The sequence below is a fragment of the Saccoglossus kowalevskii genome, chromosome 2 (genome assembly GCF_978046115.1).
Source record: "Saccoglossus kowalevskii chromosome 2, keSacKowa6.1, whole genome shotgun sequence".
Classification (NCBI taxonomy): domain Eukaryota; kingdom Metazoa; phylum Hemichordata; class Enteropneusta; family Harrimaniidae; genus Saccoglossus; species Saccoglossus kowalevskii.
In genome coordinates this window covers 606,316-622,324 of record NC_140642.1, presented here as the reverse complement: position 1 = coordinate 622,324, position 16,009 = coordinate 606,316, and positions in this window count along the sequence as shown.

Genomic DNA, 16,009 nt, shown 5'->3' with positions numbered 1-16,009 from the left:
TTGTTATGAAATGACTGTAATGTATTTCAATGGTAAATTAATCCAGTGTATATTCAATCTTGCTTTAAAAGAGTCCACTGTTGGTGCTGAAACAACATTACTGGGTAAAATGTTACAAATCTATTACTGAAAAAGCATTTTCTCACATCCAGACGTGACCAAAATTTTCTTAATTTAAAGTCATGGCCTCTAATTATAGATGGATAAGTTACATGAAACCTATATCGAACATGGTGTGGCATGACGACTTTCAAATCACCATCAGCACCAAGTGTTGACCGTACTAGTTTTGAGGTCTTCAGGATTTTAGGTTGAATTTATGTAATCTCAATATCTTACTTGTTTTTATGAATTATATATGTTGATGGTTGTTGTTATTCAACATAGATTAACTATAATTTATCACTCACAGGATTTCAAGCTTTAAAAGTATCTGATAAACTCCATGACAATGGTTTGAAGCTGTCTATTCTACCAAACTTGGCCCATGCTTTGCTATATAGCAACAAGTTAGTATTCCTTATATATATATTCCGTAAAATCTGTATTAAAAGCCACATCTCTAATATAAGTCGCACCCATCCTTTTTGAGCAATTGAGTACCAAACATTTACATTTTCTCATATGTGTAGATGCTCTAATTGAAGCTGCATCCCTTCTTTTGCATTGTACCATTTTAATAGAAGCCGCAGCTTCTAATACAGATTTTACAGTAGATATATATATATGCGGAGATGACACTTCGTTTATTGGTGGTGTTTGGACTATTTTTGACAAATAGTTTGCTATATTAGGGAAAGGATCAAATTATATTAATATACTCATTATTGCTGGTTCTGCATTTTCACAAAATGAGCTGACATGGGAATCATTTCTTCTTAACATTAGGTTATCATCCTGTGTAGAAGTTCTTCAACAATTGGATTACATCAGTGAGGAAGAAGAAGATGCCGAAGGGAGAGACTGGTACTTCTGTTCTTGCCTGGATATATTATTAGAAGCCGGTATAACATATGTTAACTGTTTTATTATAGTTATTTATCCCATATAACATGACACTTTCAGTGTAATGAAACAGTTAATACTTTAAATACTATCTCTAAATATTAATAAATCTGATATTGTAGGCAACTCGTGAAACAGTCTCTATACATATAATAATAATAATAATAACTTTATTTAATTAAGCGCAACAATTCCAACATATGAAAATCTAAGGTGCTGATACAATAAGCAATCAGTCAAATATTAAAAGCACATTTAAATAAGTGCGTTTTCAGTCTGTATTTAAAAATGTCTACTGAAGGACTAGAACGAACAGACAGAGGTAATTCATTAAAAAGTTTAGGACCTAAATTTTCAAAAGCACGGTCTTTGTATAACACCTTGGACTTTTTACTACTCATCTGACGAGTTTTAATAAGAAACTTCGATTCAGATCTTAAACTACGACTCGGTACATAAAATTTGATTAATTCACATAGATAATTTGGGGCAAAACCATACAAAGATTTATACACTAGTAAAAGTAATTTTAAATTGATTCTTTGTACAACTGGTAACCAATGAAGTTTAATAAAAATGTCTGTAATGTGGTCATATTTTCGAGCACGAGTGACAAGGCATGCTGCTGCATTTTGTACACGAATAAGAGGTTTTATCTTAGTTACAGAGAGACCAGACAATAATGAATTACTGCTGTCTAAGCGAGAAGATATGAAAGCATGTACCAACTTTTCAGTATCAGATTGGGATAATGATTTACGAATACGATTAATATTTCTTAGATGGAATATCCAGATCTACAAATAGTAGAAATGTGTGTTCCCATAGATAGCTACGAATCAAACAAGACACCTATAATCTACTTATTAAGCAATTAAATGTATACAAAGTTACATGTAATTAAGTATTTACTTGATGATTTATTGCAATGTCTAGACGTGTAATGCACAATTATAGTTTTGGTACACACACATATTAAGGAAGTATTAATATGTCTATAACTATATTTTAGGGTTTGCTCTAGAGACTCATGAGAAATGCGTTGAATTCGTAAAAAAGACAGCAAAAGACCCAGCTCACTCCGCACACATTGTCCCCAGGTTTTACATGAGTGCATCTCTGGCTCTTTGGTAAGTATGTGTATTCTGTACAAATCATGCCTGTTTTAGGCAGGAGCCTATTATCATTAGCTGTGTGAAGTAGTGATAGTACCTTGTCAACCACTTTGAGTGTTCTAGGCTTTTTGTATATTCCCCATATTCATTCATCATATCACATCTATTCTCCCAAATTAAAAATACATTTAACTGGGATTTCTGACTTCATTATTTCTCTACCCCACTCAATGGTGGGAGATTGATACATTTTGTTCATGATCTTTTTTCCCAGAAAGATGTGGTGCACAGCCTGAAGTAGTCTCTTTCACACTGCTCCCGCACTCTTTTTAACCCAGGGTTGCTATACGACTTTCAGTTGTAATTGTGTAAAACCCAGGGACATACAGTGGGTGTATTTATTAGCTCCATTGTCATCATCATAGTGACATAGCAGAGTTATCCGTATAGATGATTGCCCATCGTCATCCGTTGCCCGCTTTTACAACTTCAATTGCTTTGATACTTGGTATGTTGGTACCTTGGATAGACCTCTCACAGATTTGTTCATTTCGTGACGATATTTTCAATTCCTTATCTTTGAATACTTTGAAAACTACCAGCTCAATTGCTTTAATACTTGGTATACCTTGGGTGTGCCTCTGTCAGATTCGTTCATTTTGGGACGAAATCTTCAATTCCCCATTTTTGGTGAATATCACTATTCCCTGCACTTGTACAAGGAATTAAACTTTCCATTAGTGGGTAGTCACTCGAGCAGATACAAACAGAATTAAATCTAGTCAGCCATCTTTTTTTTCCTTTTACAAACAACTTACAAACACTACTGGCAACTACACTACAAGCCGGCATTGCTGGATGGCGATCCACTCTGCTCAAAAACATTTTTTCAGGTGTTGCCATGGTAGGTAATGAAGATGAAGCTAACGCCAAATTGTAATTAAAACTGGGATCCCATATACGAAGTTCGCAAAGAGCATTCAGTCTTCACTTTTTACTAGTGCGTCTTTTGCTGTTATTATTGTATTCACGCAAGTTGACCCTTTGACCCAGATTTTGATAAGATGGCAAACTTTTTATTTTATTTCCGTGATAATATGTCAGTATTGTGAAATATGAAACTATTTTCTTTGTTTTACCTTGACACAGTTACTAAATTTTAGTTACCGTGCAGCTATCCAGACATGTTGAGTTTGGTTTTCTATAATAACAAGTCATTGTTAATGACCCCGTTGGAATTAGGGGAAATGTTATTCATGCCAAAAATAATGTATTATGGACCAAAATCATAGTTAATAATTGAAAGTGAATAATTGGCTGATCTAGTATCAACAGAAATTAGATGTTTTAAATAAATGACTCTTCCAAAATCATAATATATGGTCAGAAATTAAACAAGATATGCTATTCATGTATTTTTTGTATCTAAACTGAATTTCATTGGTCCAGGCTCATGTACAGAGATATGAAACACAAAACAAAACAAAACATCATGTACATGTATCTCGAAATGTATAATGTTTGTATTTAAATAAAAACCGACAAATCCTGTCCAAGCCTTAAAGATATAGTAGGATGGTCAAAAAGCAAGATGGCCGACAGTCAGCCATCTTTGATCTGATTGTAAAACAAATTGTCATAGACATGTAATCTATAATGTATGTACCAAATTTGAACAAAAAATTACAAAGCATGCATGAGATACCACATTTTCAAAAACCAAAATAGCTGCCAGTCAGCCATCTTGGATTGAATCAGTAATGCCCCAGCATATGCCCCAGATAAAGTACTTGGCATATATGCAAAGAATAAACAGATTTGGTCCACAGTGTTCTGAAATATGACGCTGGACGGACAGATGGAGACCTAATTATAAGACCCTGTTTTGAACTTTGAACGGGAACTAATTATCCATGGATCGCCCATGTCCTCTGTCGACAGTACATTACATGCATACATGTATTGCATACATGTATATTTTTCTTTGAAATGTTCCTGCCGCTGCTGTCGTCTGCTGAGTTCCAAATACTTGTCTACGAGCAATCGGTATTGTCATTTCAGTGTAACACAGTTTTTAGTTTGATATAATACAAAAAGCCAAATTAAATTACAAAAATAGCCTGTGCGACTGTTTTGCGATTGTATTTTCTAAATTCTTTGAACACAGCATTTACAGTTCATTCAAAGTTCAAAGTTGCATGGGGGGACGTGTTGATGGTCTCTCTTCGGGGCTCAGCATAGCTAAACTAAAAAAGCATGATCATTTGAACACTGCTATTACAAGACTTTTACCATTACTGTTTGCTTTTACTATGGCAAGGGTGGACGGTTTTCCAGTTTTTACTATATAATAATAATAATAATAATGTTCAACCTTTGTATCGGCAGCATGAAAACAGTAAGTAATACATATATTTAAATTACATTCATCATTTTTTTTCTATATTGCCATAAATCAGTATACAAATAGAATGAAGGTATGAACAAAATCGACCCTGCCAAACAAAATCACAGAGGAGTTTAAATGCCATTGCCATTTGCAAGAGGTGTCTCTACTTCCATTGATTCTGTTGTTTGCAAGGTACATTGTGGAGACGTCAGATGAATTGCAGTCTATTATAGCTTGTTATAGACAGTGGTAACCCATGTGCTGTGAAGAATTGCTCTATAGGCTCTCAATTACTTGTTCCGTGGTTGTTGATTTTGTTATACTGTTTCCATAAAATCTATAGTAGTCGATACAAGTATAGAATCACCAAATGACACCAGACCTAAAAAGTCTATAGCAAGATCCTGGCATGGTTCTTCTGGTAAGATAGTGTAATAGGTTCTGGCACTGCCTGTCAGCTCACTAATAGACCATTTTCCGTTCACTGCGAGAATCACGCGTTATGCATGGAATCGAACGTAAAAACAGGACAAACAAAGGTCATAGCGTCGTAGTCGCGTCAAACATCATGTGGGATTCGACAAACGCGAAAGTATTTCGGGGACATTTCCATGCTTAATAATGTGCTGTCCACATTTGATGATAGGCAATTTTGATTAAGTAAGGGTATTTGGAAGCAATATTCCTCTGTCGAAGATCGGCCGGTCAATGTAAGCTACGAAATAAAGAAATTCTAGTTCAAAATCAAATTGATTTTTGCAGCAGACGTTCGACGCGCGTCTTTCATGCATCTCGCGAGATCTCGCATTTGTACGGAAAATCACCTATTGACAACTATGACAGTTTTACAAAATGCTTCAGCTTGTCAATTCCTGGCCAGTTTTATTTGCAATGTTTTGTGTCTACTATTCCCAGATGTCATTCGTTTGCTAATGTCACTAGCACTAGCTTCTAATAACCAGAGTTTTCCCACAGACCATGTTTGATACAATGTCTTAGTGTGGTAAGCTCTTCAGCACCCCCCTGATGCTTATTCAACTTCTCTGGTTGTTATCGCATTCAAGAAGGCAACAAATTTGACAAAACAATTTAGTAGCCGACAAGACATTGTTTTTTGAACTACAAGACAGTCTATTGCTGTAGATAAACATTCCTTTCTGTGTGTTGCCTTGTGTAGCTTCTATTGTTGTGAATTCAGAACCGGACACTCATAGCATAACTATCATGCACTTTGTTGTGTTTGAGGACTCTAGTCTTATTATAATTTAGCAAGTTTGTTTTCCATGCAAAACCGCATGGTGTGATCGAATACTAGTGTTCGGGGTTTGGTCGCCATGAGGATATCATGATATCATATCTGTTCTATTCATAGCACCCAGGTTAGATTAGGGTTGATGTGTTTAGGGTTTAGTTTAGCTATCATTTAATACATCAAATGGCAATAAATTCAGAATCTGTGACTTTCGTTATAGCAGTAAAGCTTCTTAGTATCCTCAGGGGTTCAGTGTTTCTGTAAGCATTATAGCATGTTGTTTGTGCCTTTAGTTCAGTTAATGACATTTTTTGTTATTCTTTTTCAGCTTTTCCCAAAGCATTTTGTCATCAGGTTGCTACTGATTCTGGAGTCGATTATCATATCAATTTTAAACTATTCTACGGTCACATATTTTCTGATTGCCTCCTCGTTGTTGAACAGCAAACTTGTATTTATCCTCAGATCATTAGAATTTACGTGATTTACAGATGGTTTATATTCTCCTTCCCTTTTGGTTTTAGGTTGTTTTATTTTGGTCAGGTAGACTCTGATTACCAATGTGCAGCGAAGTGATCTGGTTTCCCACACACTTAAAACATGTTTTACCTCTTGACGGCATTCAGTTCTCCCACATAAGTAAGTTTAATTAGATTTCCTACTGGAGTGGTTAATTTCTCTGTGAAACAGTTCTTCTTCTTCTGTGCATGTAAGCGATGCACAGCTGCAGTGGCGGATCCAGGGGCAAGGCCCCCCCGCATGACGCATGACGATTCATATCATCTGGATTACGCATAGTTTCTCTGTGATTTACGCTCTGTATATCTTAAGTGAAGCTTGGACACCCCATTACATTTTGCTGGATCCGCCACTGCATAGCTGATTTACGATTTAATATGTTTGGTTTCCATACCTTCCAGTTGTACTTGAATAGCCTTTTTTGGAGTAGAAGTTTCTAATATATCAGTCAATGTTAGTCCTATTTCTAACAGCTTTTTAGGCTGATTGATCAACATATTCCCACAACTCGGTTACAAATTTGTTTGTCGGCATGGGCCCCATAGTCATAGTGTTTCATACCTTGTTTCATCTTAGTTAAAAATCCATGACGATTTATTTTACAATTGGATCAAAGATGGCCGACTGGCAGCCATCTTGTTTTTTGAAAATGTTGTATTTTGGACATGCTTTGTCGGTTTTCATTCAAATTTAGTACATAGATCATACATGTTAGGATACATGTCCCTGACCATCCATCCGTCCGTGTGTCCGTCTGTCTCTGCGTCAGTCTGTCCAGAGTCATATTTCAGAATCCTGTTGACCGATTCCGTTCATTCTTTGCATGTGCCTAGTACCTTATGTGGGACATTTGCACATGCAGTGGTTTAGCGATTCGATTCAAAATGGCTGACTGGCAGCCATCTTGGTTTTTGAAAATGTTGTATTTTGGACATGCTTTGTCAGTTGTCATTCAAACTTGGTACACAGATTATACATGTTAGGATGCATGTCCATCTGGTCAAGGATGGCTGATTGACAGCCATCTGACCTTTTGGCCTTACTACTATATTTCCGCAATTTATGTACAATTTTCATTCGTATTTGGCACACACATCATACATATCAGTGTGTTTCATAATCAGATCAAAGATGGCCGAATAACAGCTGTTTTTATTTTTGGCCATATTACTACTACATGGAACATGTGTTTTGATGTAAATAAACAATCTGTTGTATACACCACTTGGAACTCAAGTTTCAAGGACAACCTCTTCGCTTTAATATGACAAGCACAAAGAGAACTTTCAAAAATTTAACAGGGACTGTGTCATTTTCAATGACTTGTAAATTTGGACATCCTCACCTGCTGAATGAAGTAAGCAGTGTTCTTCTTTGCTGTCATCTTTGGTATCTTCAATAAACAATCCTTTGCTGTTAACATGCATGGACAAACACTTAATTCATTCATTGTTTCCAATGAGTACCCAGAGTGTTTGGGTCTCCAATGGGGTCAAACTTTTTCACAATATTAATTCAACTATTTAAGGATTTCATGGATAGTTCTTTGTTGCCTGTTTTTGATTCTTATCGCAAATTTCCGTATCTGCACTCACTTAATATAAGATTAAAATGATGCTAGTACACTACTATCCCTACAAAGACTTATATAACATGCATGTTTCCTTGAGTACAACTTCAGTACAACATTTGCACAAATTATACAATGTACTTTTGGTATGGTTTTGTGTCAGTAATATGCTGCGTTATTTATCATTATTCTCACTATTAGGTTTTCCCGTAAACGTAACTGGCCCCAAGCGGAAGAATGGCTTATGTCATCAATAGAATACATGCCGGACACGTTTGAGACATACATGGCTGCTAATGCGTATACCAAGATTGTTGAAAGTCAGTTATTGGCATATTGTCATGCTTTGAGATTGTACACGGGTATTGCCAAAATGAAAAAAATGGGGATGGCAGTAAGTTTACAAAAACACACATTCACTTTTCTGTATATCTAGTTATTTATTTTTGATGTTTGTATGATGGAGTCATTTGATACATCAGTTAATATTGCTGAATATATACCAGTATGGTGATGATCACTGACTTGAAAAAGGCGTAGATATACCGGTAATACACAAAGTTTGTTTTGCTATTTATGTACTAATAAACTGCTTTTGATAGTTTATATATTACATGATTCCAGATGTTCTTATTTTTATTTTTCAAATAGGCAATCTGTCGTTTAAGGGAGATTTGTAATAAATTCCCGACATTCAAAGCGAGACTTTATCACATGAAAAGTTACTACCACAAGCTGTCAGACAACGAAAACAAATGCCATCTTGAAATTGAAAAGGGACTGAGGCTGAGTGAACGTTTAGGAAACATACTTGAACATCAATGGTTAGAACACAGTCAGATTGTATGGTTTGATCCAGATCACTCAGCTGTCCAGGATGAGTTCTGGCAAGTAGCTACAGAGGATGACCTAGATTGGCATATAGCTGAAGCATTGGATGGAGAGATTGCAAAGTATTCCCTACCATTACCCTATCAGTTACTATCTAAAACCAATGTCGTCTAAACAAAATCAGCTGGGCAAAAACAAAAATAGTAATTTACAGTGCTTTTAAATATTGTTTTGATTGCTAATGCGAACTGAACAGTGTAAATACATTAACTAAATACTGAACTTCAACGTATCTACATTATAGGTATAACATTGCCAAGCAATGTGTTTTTGATTATATTATATTTAGACACAGAATTAGTGTATATATACTTACTTTACATATTGAAAGCGAAACATAATATTTTAAACTACTAGCATTCTCCGGCATTATTGCAATACAAAAAGTAACTCTACAGATAATAACAGTTAGTGTTGTCTGAGATTGGGTGTTCCACTTATTGTATAGTAGCACAGATAATTGTATCTTAATAACTGTAGCCTTTACTTACATTTGTATTTCATACAACATAACTTGTATGTAAATGAAGATATATACAATTGTGTATTAAACTTTAAATAAGTATATGTTTAATCTTTACTTGTATACAGGAGTAAATACTTATATACGCTTTAAAATTCAAAATACATTTGTACATTTCGTTAATATGCAGTATACATATGTGCAGCATCTTCGCCAGTCAAGAACCATTTATTTAGCTGAAGCATCAACATTAACCCTTGGCAGATTTCACCATGATTTACTGTATGTAGCACGCCCTCAAGCGATTACAAGATTCACTCGGGCTCATTTGCATTACCCAATCATAACTCGCGTTAGAAAAGAAACATACTTTAAACAAGTCATTGTCAATGACACGTCCCCGTTCCGTTCATATTTGAGTGACATATACATTCAAAGCAGCAACATATGGATGTTGAACTGCATTCAGTAAAACAAAATAGCCACCAGTCAGCCATTTTCAACACAATTCAAAAAATAATTTAAACTAAATTTGCCCACGCATGACTAAGATTCAGTTCCGGTATGGTGAAAATGTGCAATTTTTGTGAATTTTTGATCTTAAAAGGACTGGCCCAAATGCACAGGCATATGTATGATATAATGTATGATGTGTATGTGAAGTTTGAACTTGATCTGTCCAGGCATGTCTGAGATATGGATCGAAAACTAAATTCTTTAAAACAAAATGGCCGCCAGTTGGCCATTTTGAACTTGATGCGCAGAAAAATTGGTATGCATCAAGCTTATATTATGTTTAATATATGCACTAAATCTGAACGAAATCCATCCATGCATGACTGAAATCCGGTTCCGGAATTGTGAAAATACGTGATTTTGATGCATTTTCGGCCTTAAAATGGCCATCATTTGGCTATCGTTAATGAGATCATGAAACAAATGCACATACATATTTGTGACATGATGTACCTTGTGTGTGTGAAGTTTGAACTCGATCAATCCAGACATGTCTCAGATACGGATCCAGAACTGAATTCTTTAAAACAAAATGGCCGCCAGTCGGTCATTTCAAGCCCGATCCACAAAAAAAAAATGACGTGCATCAAGGTCCTATTATGTTTAATGTATGTACCAAATTTGAACAAAATCCGTCCATGCATAACTGAGATCCGGGTCCGGAATGGTGAAAATGTGCGATTTTGATGCATTTTCGGCCTTAAAATGGCCGCTATTCGGCTATCGTTAATCGGATCATGAAAAAAATGCATGTGCATATGTCCCATATAATGTGTGATGTATGAGTGAAGTTTGAACTTAATCGGTCCATGCATGTTCGAGATACAGGTGATCACGGACGCACACAGGGCAAAACATACGAACGGGGACTAATTAAAATTAAAAAGGTGGAATATAGAAATCAACGCGTTACTAGCTTTTTGCTCTGTGGACGAGCTTACTGACCATAAAAATAAAGAGACTAGTGCTGTATCTGAGGGAAATGATGTGTTTGTTGCAACGAAGAGCGGATCAGTCGATATAATCTGTGATGACCCCAGACGTTCACATTTATGATACAGCAATGCTGATTGGTGGCGCCAGCTCCTTGTCGCGCCCAATCAAATGACTCAATTTAACTGCAGTGAAACACATCTTTTCCTAGCACGATCAAGCACGGGTTCTTGAGCCAGTTATGAATGGCCGGCTTTAGCGAAACCGTGAGATTCAGATGATGTACATGCAGCTGTTTTTAATTTCACCACACGCGGAAATGAGTAAAGCCATTGCCAAAAAAAATGTTTATTCCTCATGAGGACCAGCTTACTTCCATCACTGCTGACGGTGGACAGGTATTTTCAGATTACTACTTTAATTTTCTAGATGGTTTGATAAAAGAACATGGTTTCAATTGCCATTTTTTTTGTTCGCTACAAATTACTCCCGCTCGTGTGTAATCGTTACTCAGCTCTGTTTTAGTGTTTATTTGTATGTGTCCTGTCCAGATCATTTGCATGTTGTTTGGTAAATCCATTTAACATCTTCCTGTCGAATGGTCATGCCCCCCCCCCCCCAGTAGCTGCGGCGACTCAATGACTGCATAAATCAAAAAAAATTACTAAGAAAAACAGATGTAACAGTATTGATACTGAGAGAGAGGAAAATGTCACTCAAATTACAATAACGGCTCCAATGGGGTTTCCTTGTTTTTTTGTTTTTTTTGTGCACGTGGAGGGAATCATTCTAGACATGGTATAGTTACTAACTTACCGGTATAATAAAATATGTTTGGATATTTAGAGTACTAACAAATTTCCACTTGCGGTCCGGTTAGACTTAAAATACATATTTTATATTCACTTTTGAGATATAATTTTTGTCATCCTGTACTTCGTTTAGTAGTTCGAACTTCCCAATTTGCGTAAAAAGAGTTTCACGATTTCGACATCGAAAATGTCTTTGCTTCATTATTTGCTGAGGGACGGCTGCTTAAGTATGTGCTCTGTAACTTGCAGCAAATGAACCTAAAAAACATTAGGTAATTAAACAAAAATGATATTGTACTAAAGTCCAAAAAGTATGATCAAGGTCTGCATTTTTTCGTAGCATAAAAAACGATTTACTACCTCTCTTATTGTGACACCCTCAAATCAACTGATTTCCATTCCCCTCAATAGTCAAAATGGTATGTGCCTCCAATTTACGCCATGACTTGAAAAAGTCTTTTTTGCTTGACGTGTTCATTTGCCTTCAATTGCGTTTCAGTGGCTGTCACAGTCGTATTCTGATTCTTGCCGATAACATTTTGGTTCAAATTCACATTAGATATCGCCAAGAAAACTCAAATTTTCAACTAAAGCTATTTTGCATAACAATGTTTTTGCCCTTGGTCGCCATATTGGACACCGCATACAACTAGGGAAATTCACTCGCATTAAATTGTGTTTGCTGTGATAGGCAAAAATGTATTTGCACTAAAGTACGTATAAGATCTGCACTTTCTCATACCATAAACTAGGTTTTTACCCCTTGATTACTAAAATTAAAATATAATTGAGTTTCTCACCTGTTGGTTATGATTGTTGTCCAAGTCATTCACGTCCCAAATTTTGGTTCCACTAATATATAAGCTATATTGCGAATGGGCTGAATCAATGATATATCACCCCCAAAAAATGGATGATTGGGCGAAAATCTTTTCTTGTATATTTCTTTTTTGCCTTGCCCAAAGTGTAGTGTAAACAAAGGGGAAGGTACATGTATAGTAAGGGAAAGATTTGGCGGCGTCGTTGTTGGCATGATTTGTGGGTGTGATAACTCAAGTAATTTTTACACAATCAGTTACAAATTTATATATGGTGTGAACAAACATGCAACGATGGCCAAGTTCGATGTTGGTGCATTTTGCTTGCATAATTAATGAGAGATGGCTACTGATTGGTTATCTCTTGTGGGCGCGAAAACAAGTAATTTTCACCCGATTGGTTTCAATTTATATATGTTATAAACAAAGGTGTAAGGATAACCAAGTTCAATATTGGTGCACTTTACATGCATAATTAGTGAGATATGTAGTAATTATTTTTTCAGTTAAAACGTAATTGTTGTGAAAGCATTTTTTAGTTAAAGTAAAGTAATTTTAATGTTTTGAAATTCAATCCTCCTAATCTGTATCAGGATTTAACAAGAAAATCCATGGTGTAATAGTTGTTTTGAAATCCTTGGAATTTTCCATTGTTGTGTGATTATGTATACATTTTTATCTTTAATATTAGAACCAGTGCCATCTTAAGTTCATTCTAGAAAAACGCCTTTGTTTTTACTCTAGTTATTATTTGACCTTTGTGTGAAGTCACTGTATGGTAATTAGATCTGTTCAAGGTTTATTTTCAAACACATTTGTCAGTTTATACTGTGAGCAGTAATCTTCTCAAATAGCTGCATTGGGTTAACTTTGTACAACTATGTGTGTCATTTCATTTCCATTGTGTGACTTGAGTATGTTTTTCCATCTTATTATAATCAGGGCCATCTGGAGTTCATCATTAGAAAATGCCTTCTATTTATACTTTAGTAACATTTGATCTTTGCGAGAAGTCCATTACTACGTTCACGTTACGGGATCTCGGCACGTGCCGAAATTTTTAATCCGTTGTGTTTGCAGAGGAATTACAGCAGTTGCGTTCACGTTATTCAGGACCCATTTAGGACTGACTCGGCTCGTGCCGAAATCACGCACTCATTCGTCGATCTGTTGGCCCAAACATGGAAAATGATACGCATATGATGATAATAATAATTGTTATAGTGAAATTATATCCATTTGTTGCTATGGTGTTTATTACGAGCCATCGTGCACATGAACGGCAAAGAAGATTCGAAACACAATTATATTTTTCACGTCAAATGTAGTATTGCAAGAAAATAGAGGTTGCAGCAGCACATAAATATGCATCGCTGACGACGGTTTGCATTCATTCCATTCATTATTATAGCATCCGACCATATATACCAGTATATCTGAATTTCCTGTCATCGTCATTTCATACTAGTATGAATCAACTTATGTTTTTCTTAAATTTACCACCGAGGGCGTGATTTCTGCTTGTGCCGAGCGTTCAGGCAGCAAATCTCGGCACGTGCCGAGTTTCGGGACCGAGATCGAGTACTCGTTCTCATTGTTCAGTGAGTTACGAACTAAGTGCAATAAGTTTTGTAAAGTTGCTACTGTACATGTACAAGAAGTTATATCCTAGAGTTCACATAAAATAATTATACTATAAGTTGCTTTAAAGCATATTCAGTATTCTTCAGTGCAATAAGTTTTCTAAAGTTATTACTGTACAATCAGTTATATCCTATTAAGTCACATAAAATAATTATACTATAAGTTGCTTTAAAGCATATTCAGTATTCTTCAGTGCAGTAAGTTTTCTAAAGTTATTACTGTACAATCAGTTATATCCTATTAAGTCACATAAAATAATTATACTATAAGTTGCTTTAAAGCTTTTTCAGTATTCTTCAGTGCAGTAAGTTTTCTAAAGTTATTACTGTACAATCAGTTATATCCTATTAAGTCACATAAGATAATTATACTATAAGTTGGCATATATAGTAGTTGTTAACTGAGCGGTATTTGCTAATATCCAGACTATTGAGTTAACTTTGCACAATTATATAAGTGTCATTCCAAAAGTAAATAGTGAAATATTTCCTCAGTCAGGTAATCATGTAGAATTAGATGTTGTTACCCATGAGGTTGATAATTTTAATTATCCAATTAATGAACAGACAAATCAAAGTGAAATATCTTCAAATGTAATGCAATTACTAAATCAGTTTTACCTGTATCAAAAGAATATTGTGAGTACTGATTGGATAGATGTTATAAATGGACTCCTTGTTATCAAAATGTTATTATACAAGTATTAATACATACTCCAGCATTTGCAAGAATGTATTCTTACCAAATCAAAAACCTATCAATGCAGACAAAATAAAACACCATCTTGTTTATGTGAATGGGAATCATTTATAATCCAGATGTATTTGGGTGACAACAGTTTTAATAGTGCAGCATGGTTACAGAAATACATTAAAAGTACAGAATTATTTAATCCTCTTGTGGAAAATGATGCCCATGAGTTTCTTGTGAATATATTTGACATATTAGAAAAATATGACGTAAACAGTAATAATATGCCAGTACATACTTTACAAAGTATAATCTATAATAACACATAAATCAAAACACTGCATATCAGAATGTTTGACTTGAACCATTTACTGTTTTACAACTTCCTATCACATATTTTAGTAATAATGAACCAGTTTCTATTTCAAATTGCCTTAATGATTATTTTAGTGAAGAAACAATACATGAATATTTGTGTAGTCATTGCAACGAAGCTCATGACATTGTAAAAAAAATGACCAGTCAGGTATTACCACCATACCTTGTAATACAGTTGTTCTAATTCCCTGAAAAGGAGAGCTATCCCATTATGTTCATATGCTAATAAAATTAAATTTCCTGACAAAAATCCTAAATTAAGTTTATACCCACTTGAAGAAAAATTGATTTCTCCACGAATTTCATTTATGCAAATAAGAGAGCTACTACGTGGTGGTCAATTAAGTATCCTTGGTAATATTGTCAACATAGTTGCTAATGTAAATAGCACAATTGTGAATTTACCACGAAAATTAAGTGAATCAGAAACAGTACCCATTAAATTGAAAAGGAAACTATTTACAGCAGTCATGTTCAGTTTGAAAATATTCGTCTTTATGAAGTGTTTAATAGAGGTTCTGCATTGTTTAGTGAGCAAGACTGAACTGCTTAAATCACAGGGTATAACTGTATCAGATACATGGTTACATAACACTCTTAATGAAAGTGGTGTTTGGGGCAGTTTTGTGAATGATTTCACTAATAATGGGAATACTGTGGAATCAAACAACGACAATGATAGAAGCAGAACATCACAAAATCAACACCCCTCCCCCAAATGTATAGCTTAGAGTGATATTTGGTAGTAAGAAATAAAAAATTTGTTATAAAATTTCACTATTTCAAGAATTTAGCCAATTCTTGGTCTCGACTCAACCAATTGTATCAACTATTCCCTTGCGGGTAAGGTTTTAATATTTCTGCTATGTTTTTTTCTTTCGACACTTTTCACTTGGAAAGGTATTCACGCTAAATTTTGGATTTGGTAAATAGTCCCTCGGCCTTTGGTTATTACACAGGGACTGTGGGTATTACAGGTATCACTGAATTTTTGCCGGCAGAGTGATTCACTTT